Source organism: Saccostrea echinata, unplaced genomic scaffold (assembly GCF_033153115.1).
Source record: "Saccostrea echinata isolate AGI-Se365-2 ecotype Australia unplaced genomic scaffold, CSIRO_AGI_Sech_v1 ptg000058l, whole genome shotgun sequence".
NCBI lineage: Eukaryota > Metazoa > Mollusca > Bivalvia > Ostreida > Ostreidae > Saccostrea > Saccostrea echinata.
Window position 1 is genome coordinate 1,444,856 of NW_026889807.1, and position 15,101 is coordinate 1,459,956.

At 32.4% G+C, this 15,101-nt stretch overlaps 1 protein-coding gene across 1 annotated transcript in view; it reads left to right on the forward strand.

Moving 5' to 3' along the window:
* Positions 1 to 15,101, forward strand: part of LOC133174436 (receptor-type tyrosine-protein phosphatase T-like) — a 350,605-nt gene that overhangs the window by 227,182 nt on the left and 108,322 nt on the right. The window lies entirely within an intron of this gene.

Below are 15,101 nucleotides of genomic sequence, written 5' to 3' on the forward strand. Positions count from 1 at the left end.
ATTTCAATTTTCATTAAGACTTTTTTTTTCTATTTATAGACGGCAAAATGATGACGGCGTAGTGGAGTGCTTCTTTTAGCTTCAGACTAATTGACGTCTAAGTCGCCCACATGGCGCAGTGGTTAGAACATTTGCAACATTTGCTTTTGAGTCGCGGAGTAAGGAAATGATCATCACTTCGCGGATTCGAATTCTACCGTGGGACGCTAAGACCGTTACTTCGGATGAGACCGTATTAACCGAGATCCTCTGCTGTAGTATGGGCTGGCAAATTTGATCCTTCGCTGCTCAATGGTCCTGAGTGCCAAGTATAGGTCTAAAATTTGCAGCTCTCAACCGGCAAGTTATGGCGTCTCAATGGGAGTGAAAAATTCTTGAAAAAGACGTTAACCTAGGAAGCAAACAAATATTGATGTCTACAAGATTGATAAGCATAGTAAATGTTTTAACCGTGGCTTTTCTACTTTATCCATATTAGATTTTTTTTTAAAGAGTCAATTTGCCAATGATCTAAATGCTGCCTTAGCATACCTGTGAATACATCTATTCCTCATTATAAAATGTTTTATCGACTAATACATTAATAAATTGTTAATACTTCATGAATGATGCAATCTGTAAATCTCAAGAGTAACACCTTGTCAAAATTGATTTAAAAATGTAAATTGCATCTATAGATTTCGTGGTATACATGTTTTTTTTTCTGTTTTGGTTTTGGTCAACGATCAAAGGTGAAAAAGAAACGCAGCTCTGTTAAGGCTGCATAAAGGGGGCGGGGCCTAATTTATACTGGAAAAGTTTATTGTGACATCACACAAATATAGCAATTCCTCACAATAACTGAAAATGAAATAATTTGCGAATCTAAACTGCATAAGAGTAATGAACTACATCAAAACTTACCACTGCATTCATTTTTGTCGCTAGTTAAATCCCACACAGCAAGATATAAACAAGTCACTGATCGCAATGCACTTGTCGACATGACGTCATCATGGTAAAGTTTGACGCATTTTATGTGCAGTGAGAGGCGGATCAAGTAATTTTTTCACAGTGAAAAATGCATTTTATTATTAAACAGAATATTATTTGAAAATCTTAGCTAGACCATTAATACAAATCTGAAACATTTGTTTAGTGTCATTATTTATAAACTATCTACCGTGTTTTTGTCTACAGGGTGTGCATGTTTCACGCCGAGGTGCCTCATTAAATCGCCTTTTTGCAAGGGCAAACACTTAATAGATCTGGATCATTTTTTGAATACATATAAAGGACATATTCCTTAACTAGAAAAGTGCTGCTGCTTTCCTGAAATCGAAAGCATAACTTAATAAATACATAAAATACTTGGTAAAGGTCAGACATATTTCGACATTAGCAAAATAACATGAAATTTAAACTAATAAAATGCGATTTCTATTTAAAGCAGCAGCACTTTCCATAAACTACAAGTTATGTAGAAACAATCTGTTACTTTGATTTTTAATTTTAACTAGGGTATGCCCTTGCGATATTGAAATTTGTTTGTGACCTACATACAGTACACATTACATGCATTTATCACGTGACTATCAAATAACGTGACCAAACCAAATTCAGTACAGAGCGAGGTATACAATGTTATTTCAAAGAATGTTAAAGTCATAAGATAATATAGTACCTTTACAAAATTAAATTCATTTTAACAAGGTATGTATTTATACACGTTTATATTCTGTTGATTTCTTTGAAGTACGCCTTAACAGTGCTGCGAAATTTACATTAATTAAAATTCCTGATAGAATTAACTTTTTTGTGTACCATTTCATTGACGAATTTTGCGTTGCTCTTCGTTCTAGTTAAAGTTTATTAGTACGGTTTCAATGAAAATTTACTCCTTAGCATTTGCATTTTATTGTACATATGGTTACGGTAAGTGTTTTTTTTTTTTCTTTTTAATTTCATGGTCCGAATTGAATTCTGTTTTCTTTCCACAAGTGACTACATACATTAAATGAAATCTATCTTGTAATATGAAATTGTATGCACATCTGTGTCAAACGTCTTGTGATAAAGCAATCTTTCTACATTTCATCAGTCTCCACTTTTTGATAAAATGAAGATATTAAGGCTTATTTAGTAACTGCTCTGTGTATTGTAATAAATGAGTGTTAAATAGTATTCATACGAAGTGCTTCGTTTTGAAAATCAGAAGTTGTTCGTGTATTACTTATACAGAATGACTAGGATAGATGTATTTGTAGTATATACATCTATAATAGAGAAGTAAATGAGAAGATGTCTTTTTCAATAGTGCTTAAAAACGGGTTTATCAACCAGGCATGTGTTTATAAATTAACTAGAGTACCATTTTATTTTTATTATAATCATTGATTGAATAGAAGAAGATAGTAAACAGTGATCAGTCTTAAAAAAATCTACAAATAATACGAATCTGTGTGCAGATATTCAAACACGGACCCACAGAAACCTGGAGGTCGGATCAGGTGCCTAGAAAGAGAATTTATTCCCTGTTGATCGATCATGTTCGCCTAGAAACCTATGTATTGATCAGGTAGACGGAATATACCGTAGTTAAGATTAGTTTTAAACAAATGCTTTACAACTAGTGTGAAATATGTCAGTCAAAATACAGTCCAGTGATAGGTTGTATTCGCATGTGAGTTATGGCTTGGTATAGGCATTTCTATGCAAATGAGCTAATAAAAACGCATAAAGGTATAATTATTACTCAGAGAAAGTTTTGATTTATTTTCTTATACATACTTAGTACCAACGACATTTTATAGCCAGTATACATTATGACATCATAGTATGACGTCATTGTTGTAACCTACTGAAGTTAATAAAATACATCACCCGAACAGCTCCGGCGCAAGAGATTACCTTATTTAATTTTACAGAAAAACTATTTAATGCTAAGAAGAATATTCCAGAGATTAATAAAACTGCTGCACAAATCCTAGGAAGTTTATCATTTGATCGAAATCAGAGGAAACTTATACCGGACTGTACATTTTTACCCTGATTCAACTTAAAACTTTACAAATAGTAATTTAACAGCTGGGCTGTTGATATTTGTGCAGCAATACCAGCAATCTTTGGAATATTTTGCTTTTGAATGTACCTTGTTTCAGTTCAATAAAAGAGAGCATGTCTTTGAACCGAAGCAATTTTGTTGATGTCCAGTATAATCTTGTGTAGTAAAGAAAAATGACGTCATATTATGACGTCATAATGTGTACTGGCTATCTCATATCTTGGGTACCAAGAATGTATTTAATAATATGTTTCTTTCTCTGTATAATAGATATAGTCTTTCGGCATTTCAATAAGTATATGTGCACAGAATGCCTATACCTAGCCTTAACACATCTGCGTTTGCTATTCAAATCATTATATCAACCAATCTCCATCATGATAAATCAAAGCAAGGTTGTTAAAATCCCTTTAAAATCATGCTGATTGAATTTGTTTACTCTGAAGTCCAGTTAGTGATGCCATCTTTCAAATGGTATGGGTTTCATTCATTATCACCGATTATGGTTAGCACTAAACTAAGTGGTGAGCAGGAAAGTATTTTGAATCTGCATTTATTTTTCATTTTTGTGGAAATTACTTATATTTATTTGAATGCTTAGAAAACTAATATCAAAGCTGACTCATAAAATATGTGTAAAGTATTTTAGGTACAAATTTCATGTTGCTGTGCGTCGATCTAAAATAAAGTTCAAATTAAGATACCTGTTCAGTGCTCCCCCCCCCCTTTTTTTTTATCGCCAACATTTATACTTTTGCTGTTATAAATGGGGTGGCATCTGATACTTAGGGTCTAATTGTTATGTTCACTTCTTACGTCCATTATTGTTAATTTCATATACATATCTTTTCTGCAGGGTCAATAAAACAAACAAGACAATGTGATGATCGTGATAATAACTGAATAATACAATATTGTTTTGAAAATGTTGAGTTTTTTAAAATATTTTTTTTAGTGGTCATCACTTGTCGAAAAACAAAAAAAAAGTTTCCTTATCGGCGGTAATTAACGGGGACAATAATTTCGGTAAAAACAGATATGAACTTGAAATGCGTCGGCGGATGGCTATAGGTGGGAGATGGCAGTAAAACGGGGGATTTAGCCTATACGGCGAGGAAATCAGGACTTGGATTTTTTTTTTTTTTTGGTGTAGGTGGGGGGGGGGGTGGCATTATAACGCGGGGATTATAACGGGGGAGCAATGTATATGCTTATTAAGGAAACTTAACTGAAGAAAAACTATCGTTTGATAAATAAAACAAAAAATATATTTCTATTTTACAAAAAAAAAACAGGTAAGTTTTATCTTATTACAAACTTATTTTATGACTCTAAATTGCAAACGTGATTTTTTATTTATATTTTACAAATTTTGAGATACTTCAGTCAACTGAGACCGTGAAATATGAAAGCTCGGTGATGTGACCTACCAGAAATTCTTCTGGCCTTTAATGAACACTGACGGTGTTTAAGTTACCCTTTGTAAACATATTTGTTTGTTTAAATAAGGGTTAATCACTTGCTATTTTACTCGTACTACTATTTTCAGATTCTGTTTGCTTATATTTGTTTATTTATAACTATGTATGTAGGCTGCGGCATTGTCTTTTTACGGTACTATAGGCAAGTATTGAAAATATTCTAAATTTTGTTTTGCACTATGTATATTTTATATCCATTAATTGTGTTTATTATCTTTTTTTCAAATAATTTTGAAATACCCTTTGTGTATTAAACTAGTAATTCAGAAGAGTTAGTTAATTTTGTAGTTTCTTCTCCAATTTGGTTAAAAATATATTCACACTTCGCGTAAATCTTGTGCCAGAGTAAAATTTGAAATGTCGAAGACCATTGAACCCCCTCCTTACGGTTAACAGGAGCCGGAAAATCCTAGCATGTTTGAGCTTGATCTTTTTTCTTGAAGAAGTGACTCCCCCAATGCATCCATAAATGCTTCGAACCTAACTCTATATGGATCTGAATCTTCACGTTAATTGGATCTTCAGCAGCCAGCAGATGCGTTATTGTCTTTCTATGAAATGCAAAGAACATTGTACATATTTTTGATTTACTTTTAGCAATTTTCTATAACAAATTATACAAATTCAGTTTAATGGTATAATTGTAATAAATATCACAGGTAAAACATCAGTTAAAAGAATTGCAGGAATACAATATTATGCAAAGAGCAATCATATGCAATAAAACAATAATACTTAAAATATAATTACAACGATATACAAAAATAAGACATTAAAACAAGAAAAGTAAAATAATACATGTATTGTACATTGGTATTTGGAAACTTTCAACCAAAACACCGACCTTTCATCAGTAAGCGATGGAAATTAGCTGCTATGCTCAAACAGTTCTACTGCGTGGCAAGACCATGCAAGACATCAAATGAAGAGTACGATCACAATATTTGGAAGGCCTACGTGCTGCAATCAACCGATGATTATCGGATCTTAGGAGGGATATTAAATTGCAAACAAAGCCATGACTCACATCTTAAAACAACGGAAGACAGATGGAGCACAGTTTTTCTAGGAACTGCATATTCCTCAAAAATCAATAATTATGCGTTTGGTGGTATGGTACACCATATTCTGCTTTGCGGAGACTTAAGTTTCATTATTAACCAAAAACAGATTTAGGTGAGTTGCAAACCAACGAAAATGATTTGATCTATGCCCGTCTCACTCACGTTACAAAGCAAGTAAACTAGAAGTTGAAGTCAATAAAAGCGAGGGACGGCCAACAAGCGAATGTACAAAACGCATTCCACAACTTTCTAGTCAAAATACTGAATGTCTCCTTTCCAGAACCAGTAAAAAAGTACTACAAATCTGTTTTTAATAAACGTGTGAGAGAGGCAATATTGAATCCTGATCCAGAAATTTGATTTAAATGTCAACATTGACCTAGAGAACATATGTAGTATTATTACCTGATATTTGCAAAATACCGACTATATTTAATGAGAAGTGAAATGAGGATATCAACGCTACAGAGCACACAATCTCCGCGCAACAGCAATCCAAAGTATGAATGACGCTTGATCTGAAGCGCGTCACATAATGTATATGTCAAAACACAGGAATGAGGCATCCGTCTGAAGTTACAGCGGAGAGCTATATTCAAATCAAAAGAAGGTCGCAAGCTCCACATTATCGAGGGTGAAAATCCAGCCTCCGTAAACGCTGTCAGCACAAGCCGAGAAATCATCAAATACATTCCGACCTTATCATCTAATGCAGACGTCGTCACACATACTCAGATCTTGTCACCTGATTTTGTAGACAAGGAATAATTTATTTCTTTTGTTCTATTTTGTCATCTACACAAACCGGTCTTCTCACCAATTTTCGATTTATAAACTGCAACCTGACATTCAACATGGCGGTGGCGAAGTGAAAAACGTGTGTGCGCTTCCGACAAGATTTTGGTCGTATCTTTTATCAAAGCTAATCAAATAACTTTAATTACTACTCACTTTATTGTTCTTTTAATACAAAATTGATACTTAATCAAAGAAATAAAAAAATTGTTAAGAATGCCCCCCACCCCCCCCCCCCACCCCCGGAAAATGGATTATCAATTAAATTCTTGTCAAAACTGTGAGTAGAGCGGAGCAAATGAAAGCAGAGTTACATGTACCCACTAAACAATGAAGACGTTTAAGAATATGTTGTTGCTTGAAAAATTAATCGTTAGCAAACTAAGTAAAAAGGTCGTAATGAAAACATTTGATGAGAAAGTTAGGTACAACATACTGTGTGTAAAATATTTTCAGAAACTATGACGTTATGCATTTGACGTTACATTGAAAAGAGTGCTCTGTGGTGACAAAACATGTTCATTTTAAAGTAATATATCATGCATATATATGGAACTGCACACATCTGCAACTTAGCGATATATTCCCCAAAATTGGTATATATTTTTAGCGAGAAGGAATTTTAGCGATTCTATAATGTCAAAAGAGAGACAATTATAACAACCAGTATAGAATAAGTTGTTAGCGATATCCAATTTTAGCGATCTCAGAACTATCGCTAATAATGCCAAAATTGAGATAATACAAATTGCATTTTAAAGGAATTACAAACTTTTTTAAGAGTATCTCTGATTGACATTTGCCAACTGAGCTAATCTAATAGTGAAGATTCAAATTTGTACAGATCTTGCAAACTGAATTGGATTTTTTTTATGTTAAGCAAACACAAAGAAACAGGGAAATGTTTGAAAATCTGCAACAGAGTAGCAAAGTTAAAATGATTTACTTATAACACAGAATATGCAATTGCGTAGCTTCATGCCCTTACAATTCTGTCTGAAAATGTCAGTCAGTTTTGACCCAACGGCAAACTTTATTTGCAAACACTGTCATTTTTGAAACATGGACTTTGCAAAATGTTTATTTTAAGCGAGAATTTTAATACCTCTTTAGCATGATCTTAAGTATCATTACTTAAAATACTCAAAATCTCAAAATACATCTATTGTCAGCAAACTTGCTCTTGTTTACCTTATGTGAGGCATAAACATCATGTGCAAATGATAATGGTAGATTGCTGCATATATAAGGGAATTGAAATTGGCATTAGGAAAGTTGAATTCATTTCACTTCTCATTAAATATAGTCGGTAGTTTGCTATGAATTTCCATTTCTACGAAAATTTCAAAAATTGAAACAGATTTCTAGGACTCTGTGGTGCCGTTTTATATCGAAATCACTGAGTAAAAACAAATCAACGTTCGATCGAAAATAGATATTACTAATTGATAAGACATGGAAGATATATTCAATAATGAATACAAAATATGTCTAATTCATTTCATGTCAAAGTTTTCAAAACATATCTAAAAATTATAATTTTCAAATACGACTGATTAAATAGTCCTAATATTTGATAATAAATACAAAATATGAATTGAAGTTTATCGATTTGTTTAGAGAATGAGGCTTTGAACAAACCAACATGGCAATCACACCAGTATAATCCTGGAAAAACTTTGTTCCACTCCAGCAATGCTGTAGATGGACTGAAATCTGACCTCAGAGCATGGGGAGGACAGTGCGTTATATCAGCTGATAATCAGAGAACTGCCACTTGGTGGGTTAACTTGGAATCGATTTTCAGCATTCAAGTCATACAGATTTATTATAGAACAGCTAATAAGTTGTGGGGTAAGTTCATCTTCAACAAAATTATTTCATTGCAGGTATGTTCCTTATTTATTCTTAATAAATCTTAATGGGTTTTTTTTCCTTCGAATTGAAAGAAAACTTTTGTACCGAAAAAAAAAATATATATATATGACCCAAGTTTTTAAACCGTCAGAAGACTAAGCATAGTTGATTAACTGTATTATGTTGAAAAAAAATCATAAGCCACAATCGTTAATCAACCAACCATCCTTCGACTGTTGACATTGAATATATACGTCTCTAAACTTCTAAAACAACCTTCTATTTTCTAATATTAATTATCAAATGAATAATTTAAAAACAAAATAAGTAGTTGGCCAAATACGGCCGAATTAATTTTGGAACTTCTGTTTTGTAAATCTTTTTTAAGCTTTGTTTACAATGGAACAAAGCTTATGTTCATTCTTCATATTTAATAGTGACGTCACAAAACCAAGCTTAACACCAGGGGGTCGTAACATAAAGCTTGCTAAGTTTTTGACTTAAGTAGGGTCATAAGTATGTTTTAGGTGCAATCTTAAGACCTGCCTAAGTACTACTTAAGTATATCTTAAACTGTAACATAAAACGGACTTAGCTAGGTCTTAGCTAAGCCAAACTTATGTTCAAAATATTTTTATGAATCATCCGAGTTTATTTCAATTTATTTACACAATGTATATATATTTGTAAAAATGATTGAGTTACATTTATAATTACACATATAATAAAGTTGACGTCCTTACCTAACGGTTTTAGCTAGGTTACTTAGATTAGATTTCGTATTAAAAGTATCATTCTGTTTAAATTATTCTGAATATTTGAAAACAAATATTGCACGGTCACAACGTGTTAATAGTGGTTCATTGTAAATGCGTGAATATTGTTTATCTCTCGAGACTGCGATATTTTCAGATTACCGTTTGCTGTTATTCTTTTGTTTTGGCAAATGTTCACTTGCTTTCAAATTATCATTCTCACAGATGTGGCACGATAACCGAACGTGTATGTACTTGACATTGAAACTCTAATAAAAAAAAGTACAAATCAATAGGGACACGACACGTTTAAATATTTTTTCTTCCCACATCAGCAAGCAGAGACTGCAGACGTTTTATAACATTAATACTTATTTACAATTTAATTGTAAATAAGTTTAACTTCTCAGCAATCTCTCTCTCTCTCTCCTCGAACGGTAGTGAATCCTGTCTGAATCCTCGCTTGTTGCGTTCTACATTCAATCTAATTTACAGACAATCTTTACAGACAAGTTTTCTTTAATTCACAATTTTTAAAATCTATTTTATCTCATTTTTTCACAGAGAACAAACAAATCCATAATTACTGTATACAATTTACTTATAATGATTAGTGTTTATAACATAGGTCCTGCTAATATTTCAAACGTATCCCAAAAATAATATTTTGCATTTAAATGTATTTTATTTAGAGAGTGATATTGGAATCAGTGATTATCCCCCCCCCCCCCCCCCCGGACGAAAAACTAAAATTCTTATACCAGTATATTAAATAGAGAAAATTATTTTTTAATGCATAATATAAATGGGGTAATGTTTTAACATTGAAAATCAACATCAGATAGTTCTAAATATATGTTTAAGAAAGTTAAGACATACTTAAGTCACCTCATCCGGCCGCCTAAGTTTTGCTAAGATTGTCAAATCTTAGCACGTTTCTAGTTACGGTCTTAAGTTTAAGACTGTACTTAAGTCCTACTTAAGCATGGTCTTAGACTTAAGTACCCTTTATGTTACGACCCCCAGGTGCTATGCTAGGTCCATATATTTTTATTTTTGTCATATCCATAAACTTTGATTATAGTGGAAAAAATTTTACATGCATTAGGCGTTTCATGTTCGGTATAAAATTGTTTTGCTAAGGGCCACTCTACCTTGTTAAATTCGTGTCATTCATTATCTGTGAACAGTTCTGTTTAAAAAAAAAACTATTACAGTCAAACTCGTTTACATTGAAAATTAAGGGACCTGGAGATTTCTTTCAAATTAACCGAATTTCATTATATCTGTGTGCCATGAGTTACATATAAAATGCAGATACGGTAAATATATATATATATATATATATATATATATATATATATATATATATATATATATATGTATCGCCGCATGTACCGACGTCGTCATGACGCCATTTCCAATCTGATGATACACAGGTTTAACGCCAAAAAATTGGATTTAAACAAACACATTTGGACAAGGTTTGAAAAGCCATAATACTACAATCCGAAACAAGACGGTTTATAGAAAAAATTTAGTAAAGATATAAAAAAAGAAACATGTGAGATGTTAAAAAGATATGCGGATGAACTGAAAAAGTGTGCCAAAAAGTAACATCATAACGACGTCGGTAACATTCTTGCCGTGTGGTGATACACAAAACCTTAAGTTGTGTTTATTGTAATATTTTTTAGAAGTATTTTATCAAATGAATGTTTAAAACAGAAATCAAAATAGAAAGGGGTATGAGTATGTCAAATTTTGTTATTAAACGTTGTATAGCAGTTGTGACGTTACGTTTGGATCAACCTTTGTAGCTCTAGGTTGGCCTGAAATTCAACGTTGTAGTAAAAAAAATGCTTTAAGTTTATGGAAGGGAATTACCGCCAAAAGTCTATTTATTTTGCTTTTATTCTTATTCTACCTACTTCTTTATTCTTTGTTATTATTGTAACTATATGTCACTTCATTGTTTTCATATTCGTCTTTATTACATTTCACTTTGAACTTTTTTCATTCTTCATTTTGTCCTTACTTCTATGTTGCTTTATTCTTGTAAATTCGTTCTTCTTTCTTTTACATTGATACAGTTTCTTTTATAAATAACTATGATCAGCTCTATTACAAATGTAAATTCAGTCATTCAAACCATGAAGCGCATTCAACGAAGACGAATACAAGTAGTGTGAATTTGATGCGGCATTATAACGCTGGGTGGCAGGGTGTTCGCTGTGAGTGTTGGTAAAATAAGGTACGCAAACCAGGGCCGAGGTTATTCAAGATTTTCAATTTTCTGCCTTAATACTTTATCAATCGAACCCTTTTCAAGTTATTTTAGTTATAGTTTTATTTGTATACGCGGTAAAATTGCCCCGAAATGCTCAATATTTTAGATTTTCTCGAAGATATTTGATTTCTAAATTGGTAAAATGGGAAGGCAGACTATCAAGCTGACATTTTAATTAGTGGTTTTTTTTTTTTTTTTTTTTTTTTTTTTTTGAAAAAAACTAATAAATTTATAAATTATTCTGATGTTAAACATTTTATCTTAACTATTTATAAGCATTTCTTCTTACAAATGTGCTTCTGTTGCTTTAAATAACACGTTTTAAGAAAATCTGGGTCATTAAAACCGGACCAATGATGAAAACTCCAAAATAATTGTGTATTTTCTGTCACCTGAAAAATATATCTCTATTCAAGTTATTTGTTGGATGATTGAATTTCAGTTTTATTGATATAAAGAATATTAAATATTTCGATAATTACTAGTATACCCTTATAAATTGAGTTGTTTTTCAGGAACCCTATATATTATTCTACTGAACTGACATTTCTTTATTTCAGGATAATAACTGTTTATGCGCAGTCGCTAGTCTGGTTTCAGCCAACCCATAATGTTCTGCAAAGTAGTGCGGAACGTCGTGGGTAAGCGTGGCCGGAACCAGGCTAGACCGGGGCATACTAGAAACCTCCCCCGGTTTTAAGGAAAATATGTATTATTTTTTCTATAGAAATAGCACTTATCAATAAAGAAATAAATATCTCTAGTAAGCACAAAGTGTTTGACACCAGAATAACTCAAAAAATTATTTTGTCAATGTCTCGTTTGGCAAAAAATACGTAAAATGTCGGCTTGATATTGCCTACCCATCTTAGCAAATTGGAAATCAAAAATCTCCAAAAATAATCTAAAATATTGATATTTTCCAAATATAAATACATGAATATAAATAATGGCAATTTTTTTACAGCGTATATAGATAAAACTTAGAGACGAAGCATTGTTTTTGAAAGGGGCAGCCAGAGAAAAAAAAAATAACTTACCTAAAAATCTTGACAAGCAAAAAAAAAAAAAAAACAAAACAAAACAAAAAAAACTAACAAACAAACAAAAAAAACAACAACAAAAAAAAAACAAAAACAGAAAACAAGCAAACAAACAAACAAATTAAACAAACACAAAAAAAAAAGGAAAAAAAAAGAGGAAAATTCTTCAAACTCGAAAATTCTATTTGGGGAGGAGGGGGGTCCAACTTCTTTCAGTACCAAATTTTACTCATACATCACTACGTACATGGCCCTTATTTGACTAAACTGCAACAAAAAGTGGGAGGGGGTGGGGGCAACCAGACTTTCATTGAACATTTTCAGTAGTAAAATGTTATGGCTAGAAAAATGTTTGGTGGCCAGACCCCCCCCCCCCCCCCCCCGCTACCGATGTCATATAGTGAGACTTCCCCCATAGTGAGTCTTCCCCACGGAAGTCTGGCTATGTAGTGAGACTTCCCCTCCGGGGGGGGGGGGGGGGGGGGGGGGAGAGAAATGACTTATAAGTGAGCCTTCCGCCCTAAACGACCATAGTGAGACTTCCCTTTCCGTGTTTGGTTTGGATTTTATTTACATCGACGATGTATAGATTGCATATTAAGGTAATGACCTTATACTTAAAAAAAAGATGTGTAGTTTCAAATAAATCAATATAAAAGTGCGCATTATAAATTTATCGTGCACAGCAGATTTATTTTATTGTATTGTTCCGAAACGATTCTTATCAAAAGAAAAAAGACATATTCATTAGTTTAACAGTAAAAAGGTCATTACCCGTAGAAATGCGCAGTTTACCTATCTTTGCCTGCATGGTTAAGATGTTTTTATTATAGAAATCACAATTAAAATGTTTTAATTATTTATTCATATATTTATTTATTCATTAATATAGGACGGAGATCTTTTATCCAAACACTGAAAACGTTAGTAAAGAAACATTGTTTTACAATAAAAAATATTCGGAAACTAAATTAAAGGGGGAAGTTTCGCTATGAAGGGGGAAGACTGACCATATAGTGAGACTTCCCCGGGAAGACTGGCAATATAATGAGACTTCCCCTGGAGAAGTCTCAGTATAAAGCTAGTCTTCCGTGGGAAGTCTTACCATCTAGCCAGCCTTCAGGGAGAACGACACCGGGTACATGCCTGAACCTATAACGTACATCATTTGAAAATTTGGGTTCGATTGAAAAAGTATAAAGGCAGAAAATTGAAAAATCACGAACAAACCCGGCCCGGGTTTGCGTACCTAATTTTACCAACACTCGAAGCGAACACCTTGCCACCTAGCGTTATAATGCCGTATCAAATTCACACTACTTGTATTCGTCTTCGTTGAATGCGCTTCATGGTTTGCGTGACTGAATTTACATTTGAAATAGAGATGATCATAACTATTTATTAAAGAAACTGTATCAATTTAAAAGAAAGAAGATCGAATTTACAAGAATAAAGCAACATAGAAGTAGGGACAAAATGAAGAATGAAAAAGTTCAAAGTGAAATGTAATAAAGACGAATATGAAAACAATAAAGTGACATATAGTTACAATAATAACAAAGAATAAAGAAGTAGGCAGAATAAGAATAAAAGCAAGATAAATAGACTTTTGGCGGTAATTCCCTTCCATATAAGTTTGCCTGCACTTGACAAAACAAGGATTCATTTTTATTTATATTGGATTAGAAATAGAACTACCAAATTGATTAGATTAGTTCTTAAAGTTGTTTTACCTGAACAGGACATCTACTCAGATGAACATTAAATTAAGGAACTTAGAAGTTGGGGATCGGGGGGAAGGGAGCCTATTCCTTACCCCCACACATACCTTTTTTTTCCTGATCGTAAAGTTTTTATTATAAATTTAGTTTGAAAATAATCATTTAAAGACTGATGGCTTCTAACAATATTGTAAAAATAACTCCCTACATTAATTGGCCCTACATGTAACACCTTTCCAAATAAAAAAAAATAAGTATAGAGTTAAGGTATTCAATGTATAATGAGGGGATATTGAACAATTTTGAATCATTTTAAACCAGTTAAATATGTTTTGCTAGGTAACGATGAAAGTGAAATGAACCAAATTCATATGACTGATAACATATAAGAAACCGGCCATTTTGCACCTTAAACGTTTCTGAAGAGTTATTTGTCTTTGATGAAAAGAAGAAAAGTTTAATTTTGTTAAAATATTTGAGGTGAATTATTCATTTTATTTTATATTTGAAGACAGAGTATATGCATATTTTCCCCAGAGATTTATATGAAATTTGAATTACTTTTAACAATATCTTAATAACACATGCGCTGCCCATAGACTTCAATGTAAAATTCAAGTTGCAATTAATGGGACAATAATCAACATTTAGAAAATTCCCTTGGTGGAGTATTTTTGTTGGATAACATCTTTAAAATGCTACTATGATGAAAAATATCGGACCGTTTATTTATTAGATACAAAATATGATCGTTAAAAATTAAATACCTTGAGAGACCTCTTCCATTTTGGTGGGCAGCGAGAGGGGGGAGTCAAAGATTTTTATCTCGTAAGTTGTCTTTTTTTTTTCTTAATCATGATGCCCTACTTTTCAAAATTATGCTACGTGCCAGACATTTATTTCTTTTCTACATTGAAACTACTCTTAAAACTTCCAAATAAATACAACTGATTATGTTTACTTTAACCCCACTTGTCACTGGAGTAAACTGCATAATATAATAGTTGAAGAACTGTATGATGTATGCATGTGTGAAAACTAAGTGCGAATCC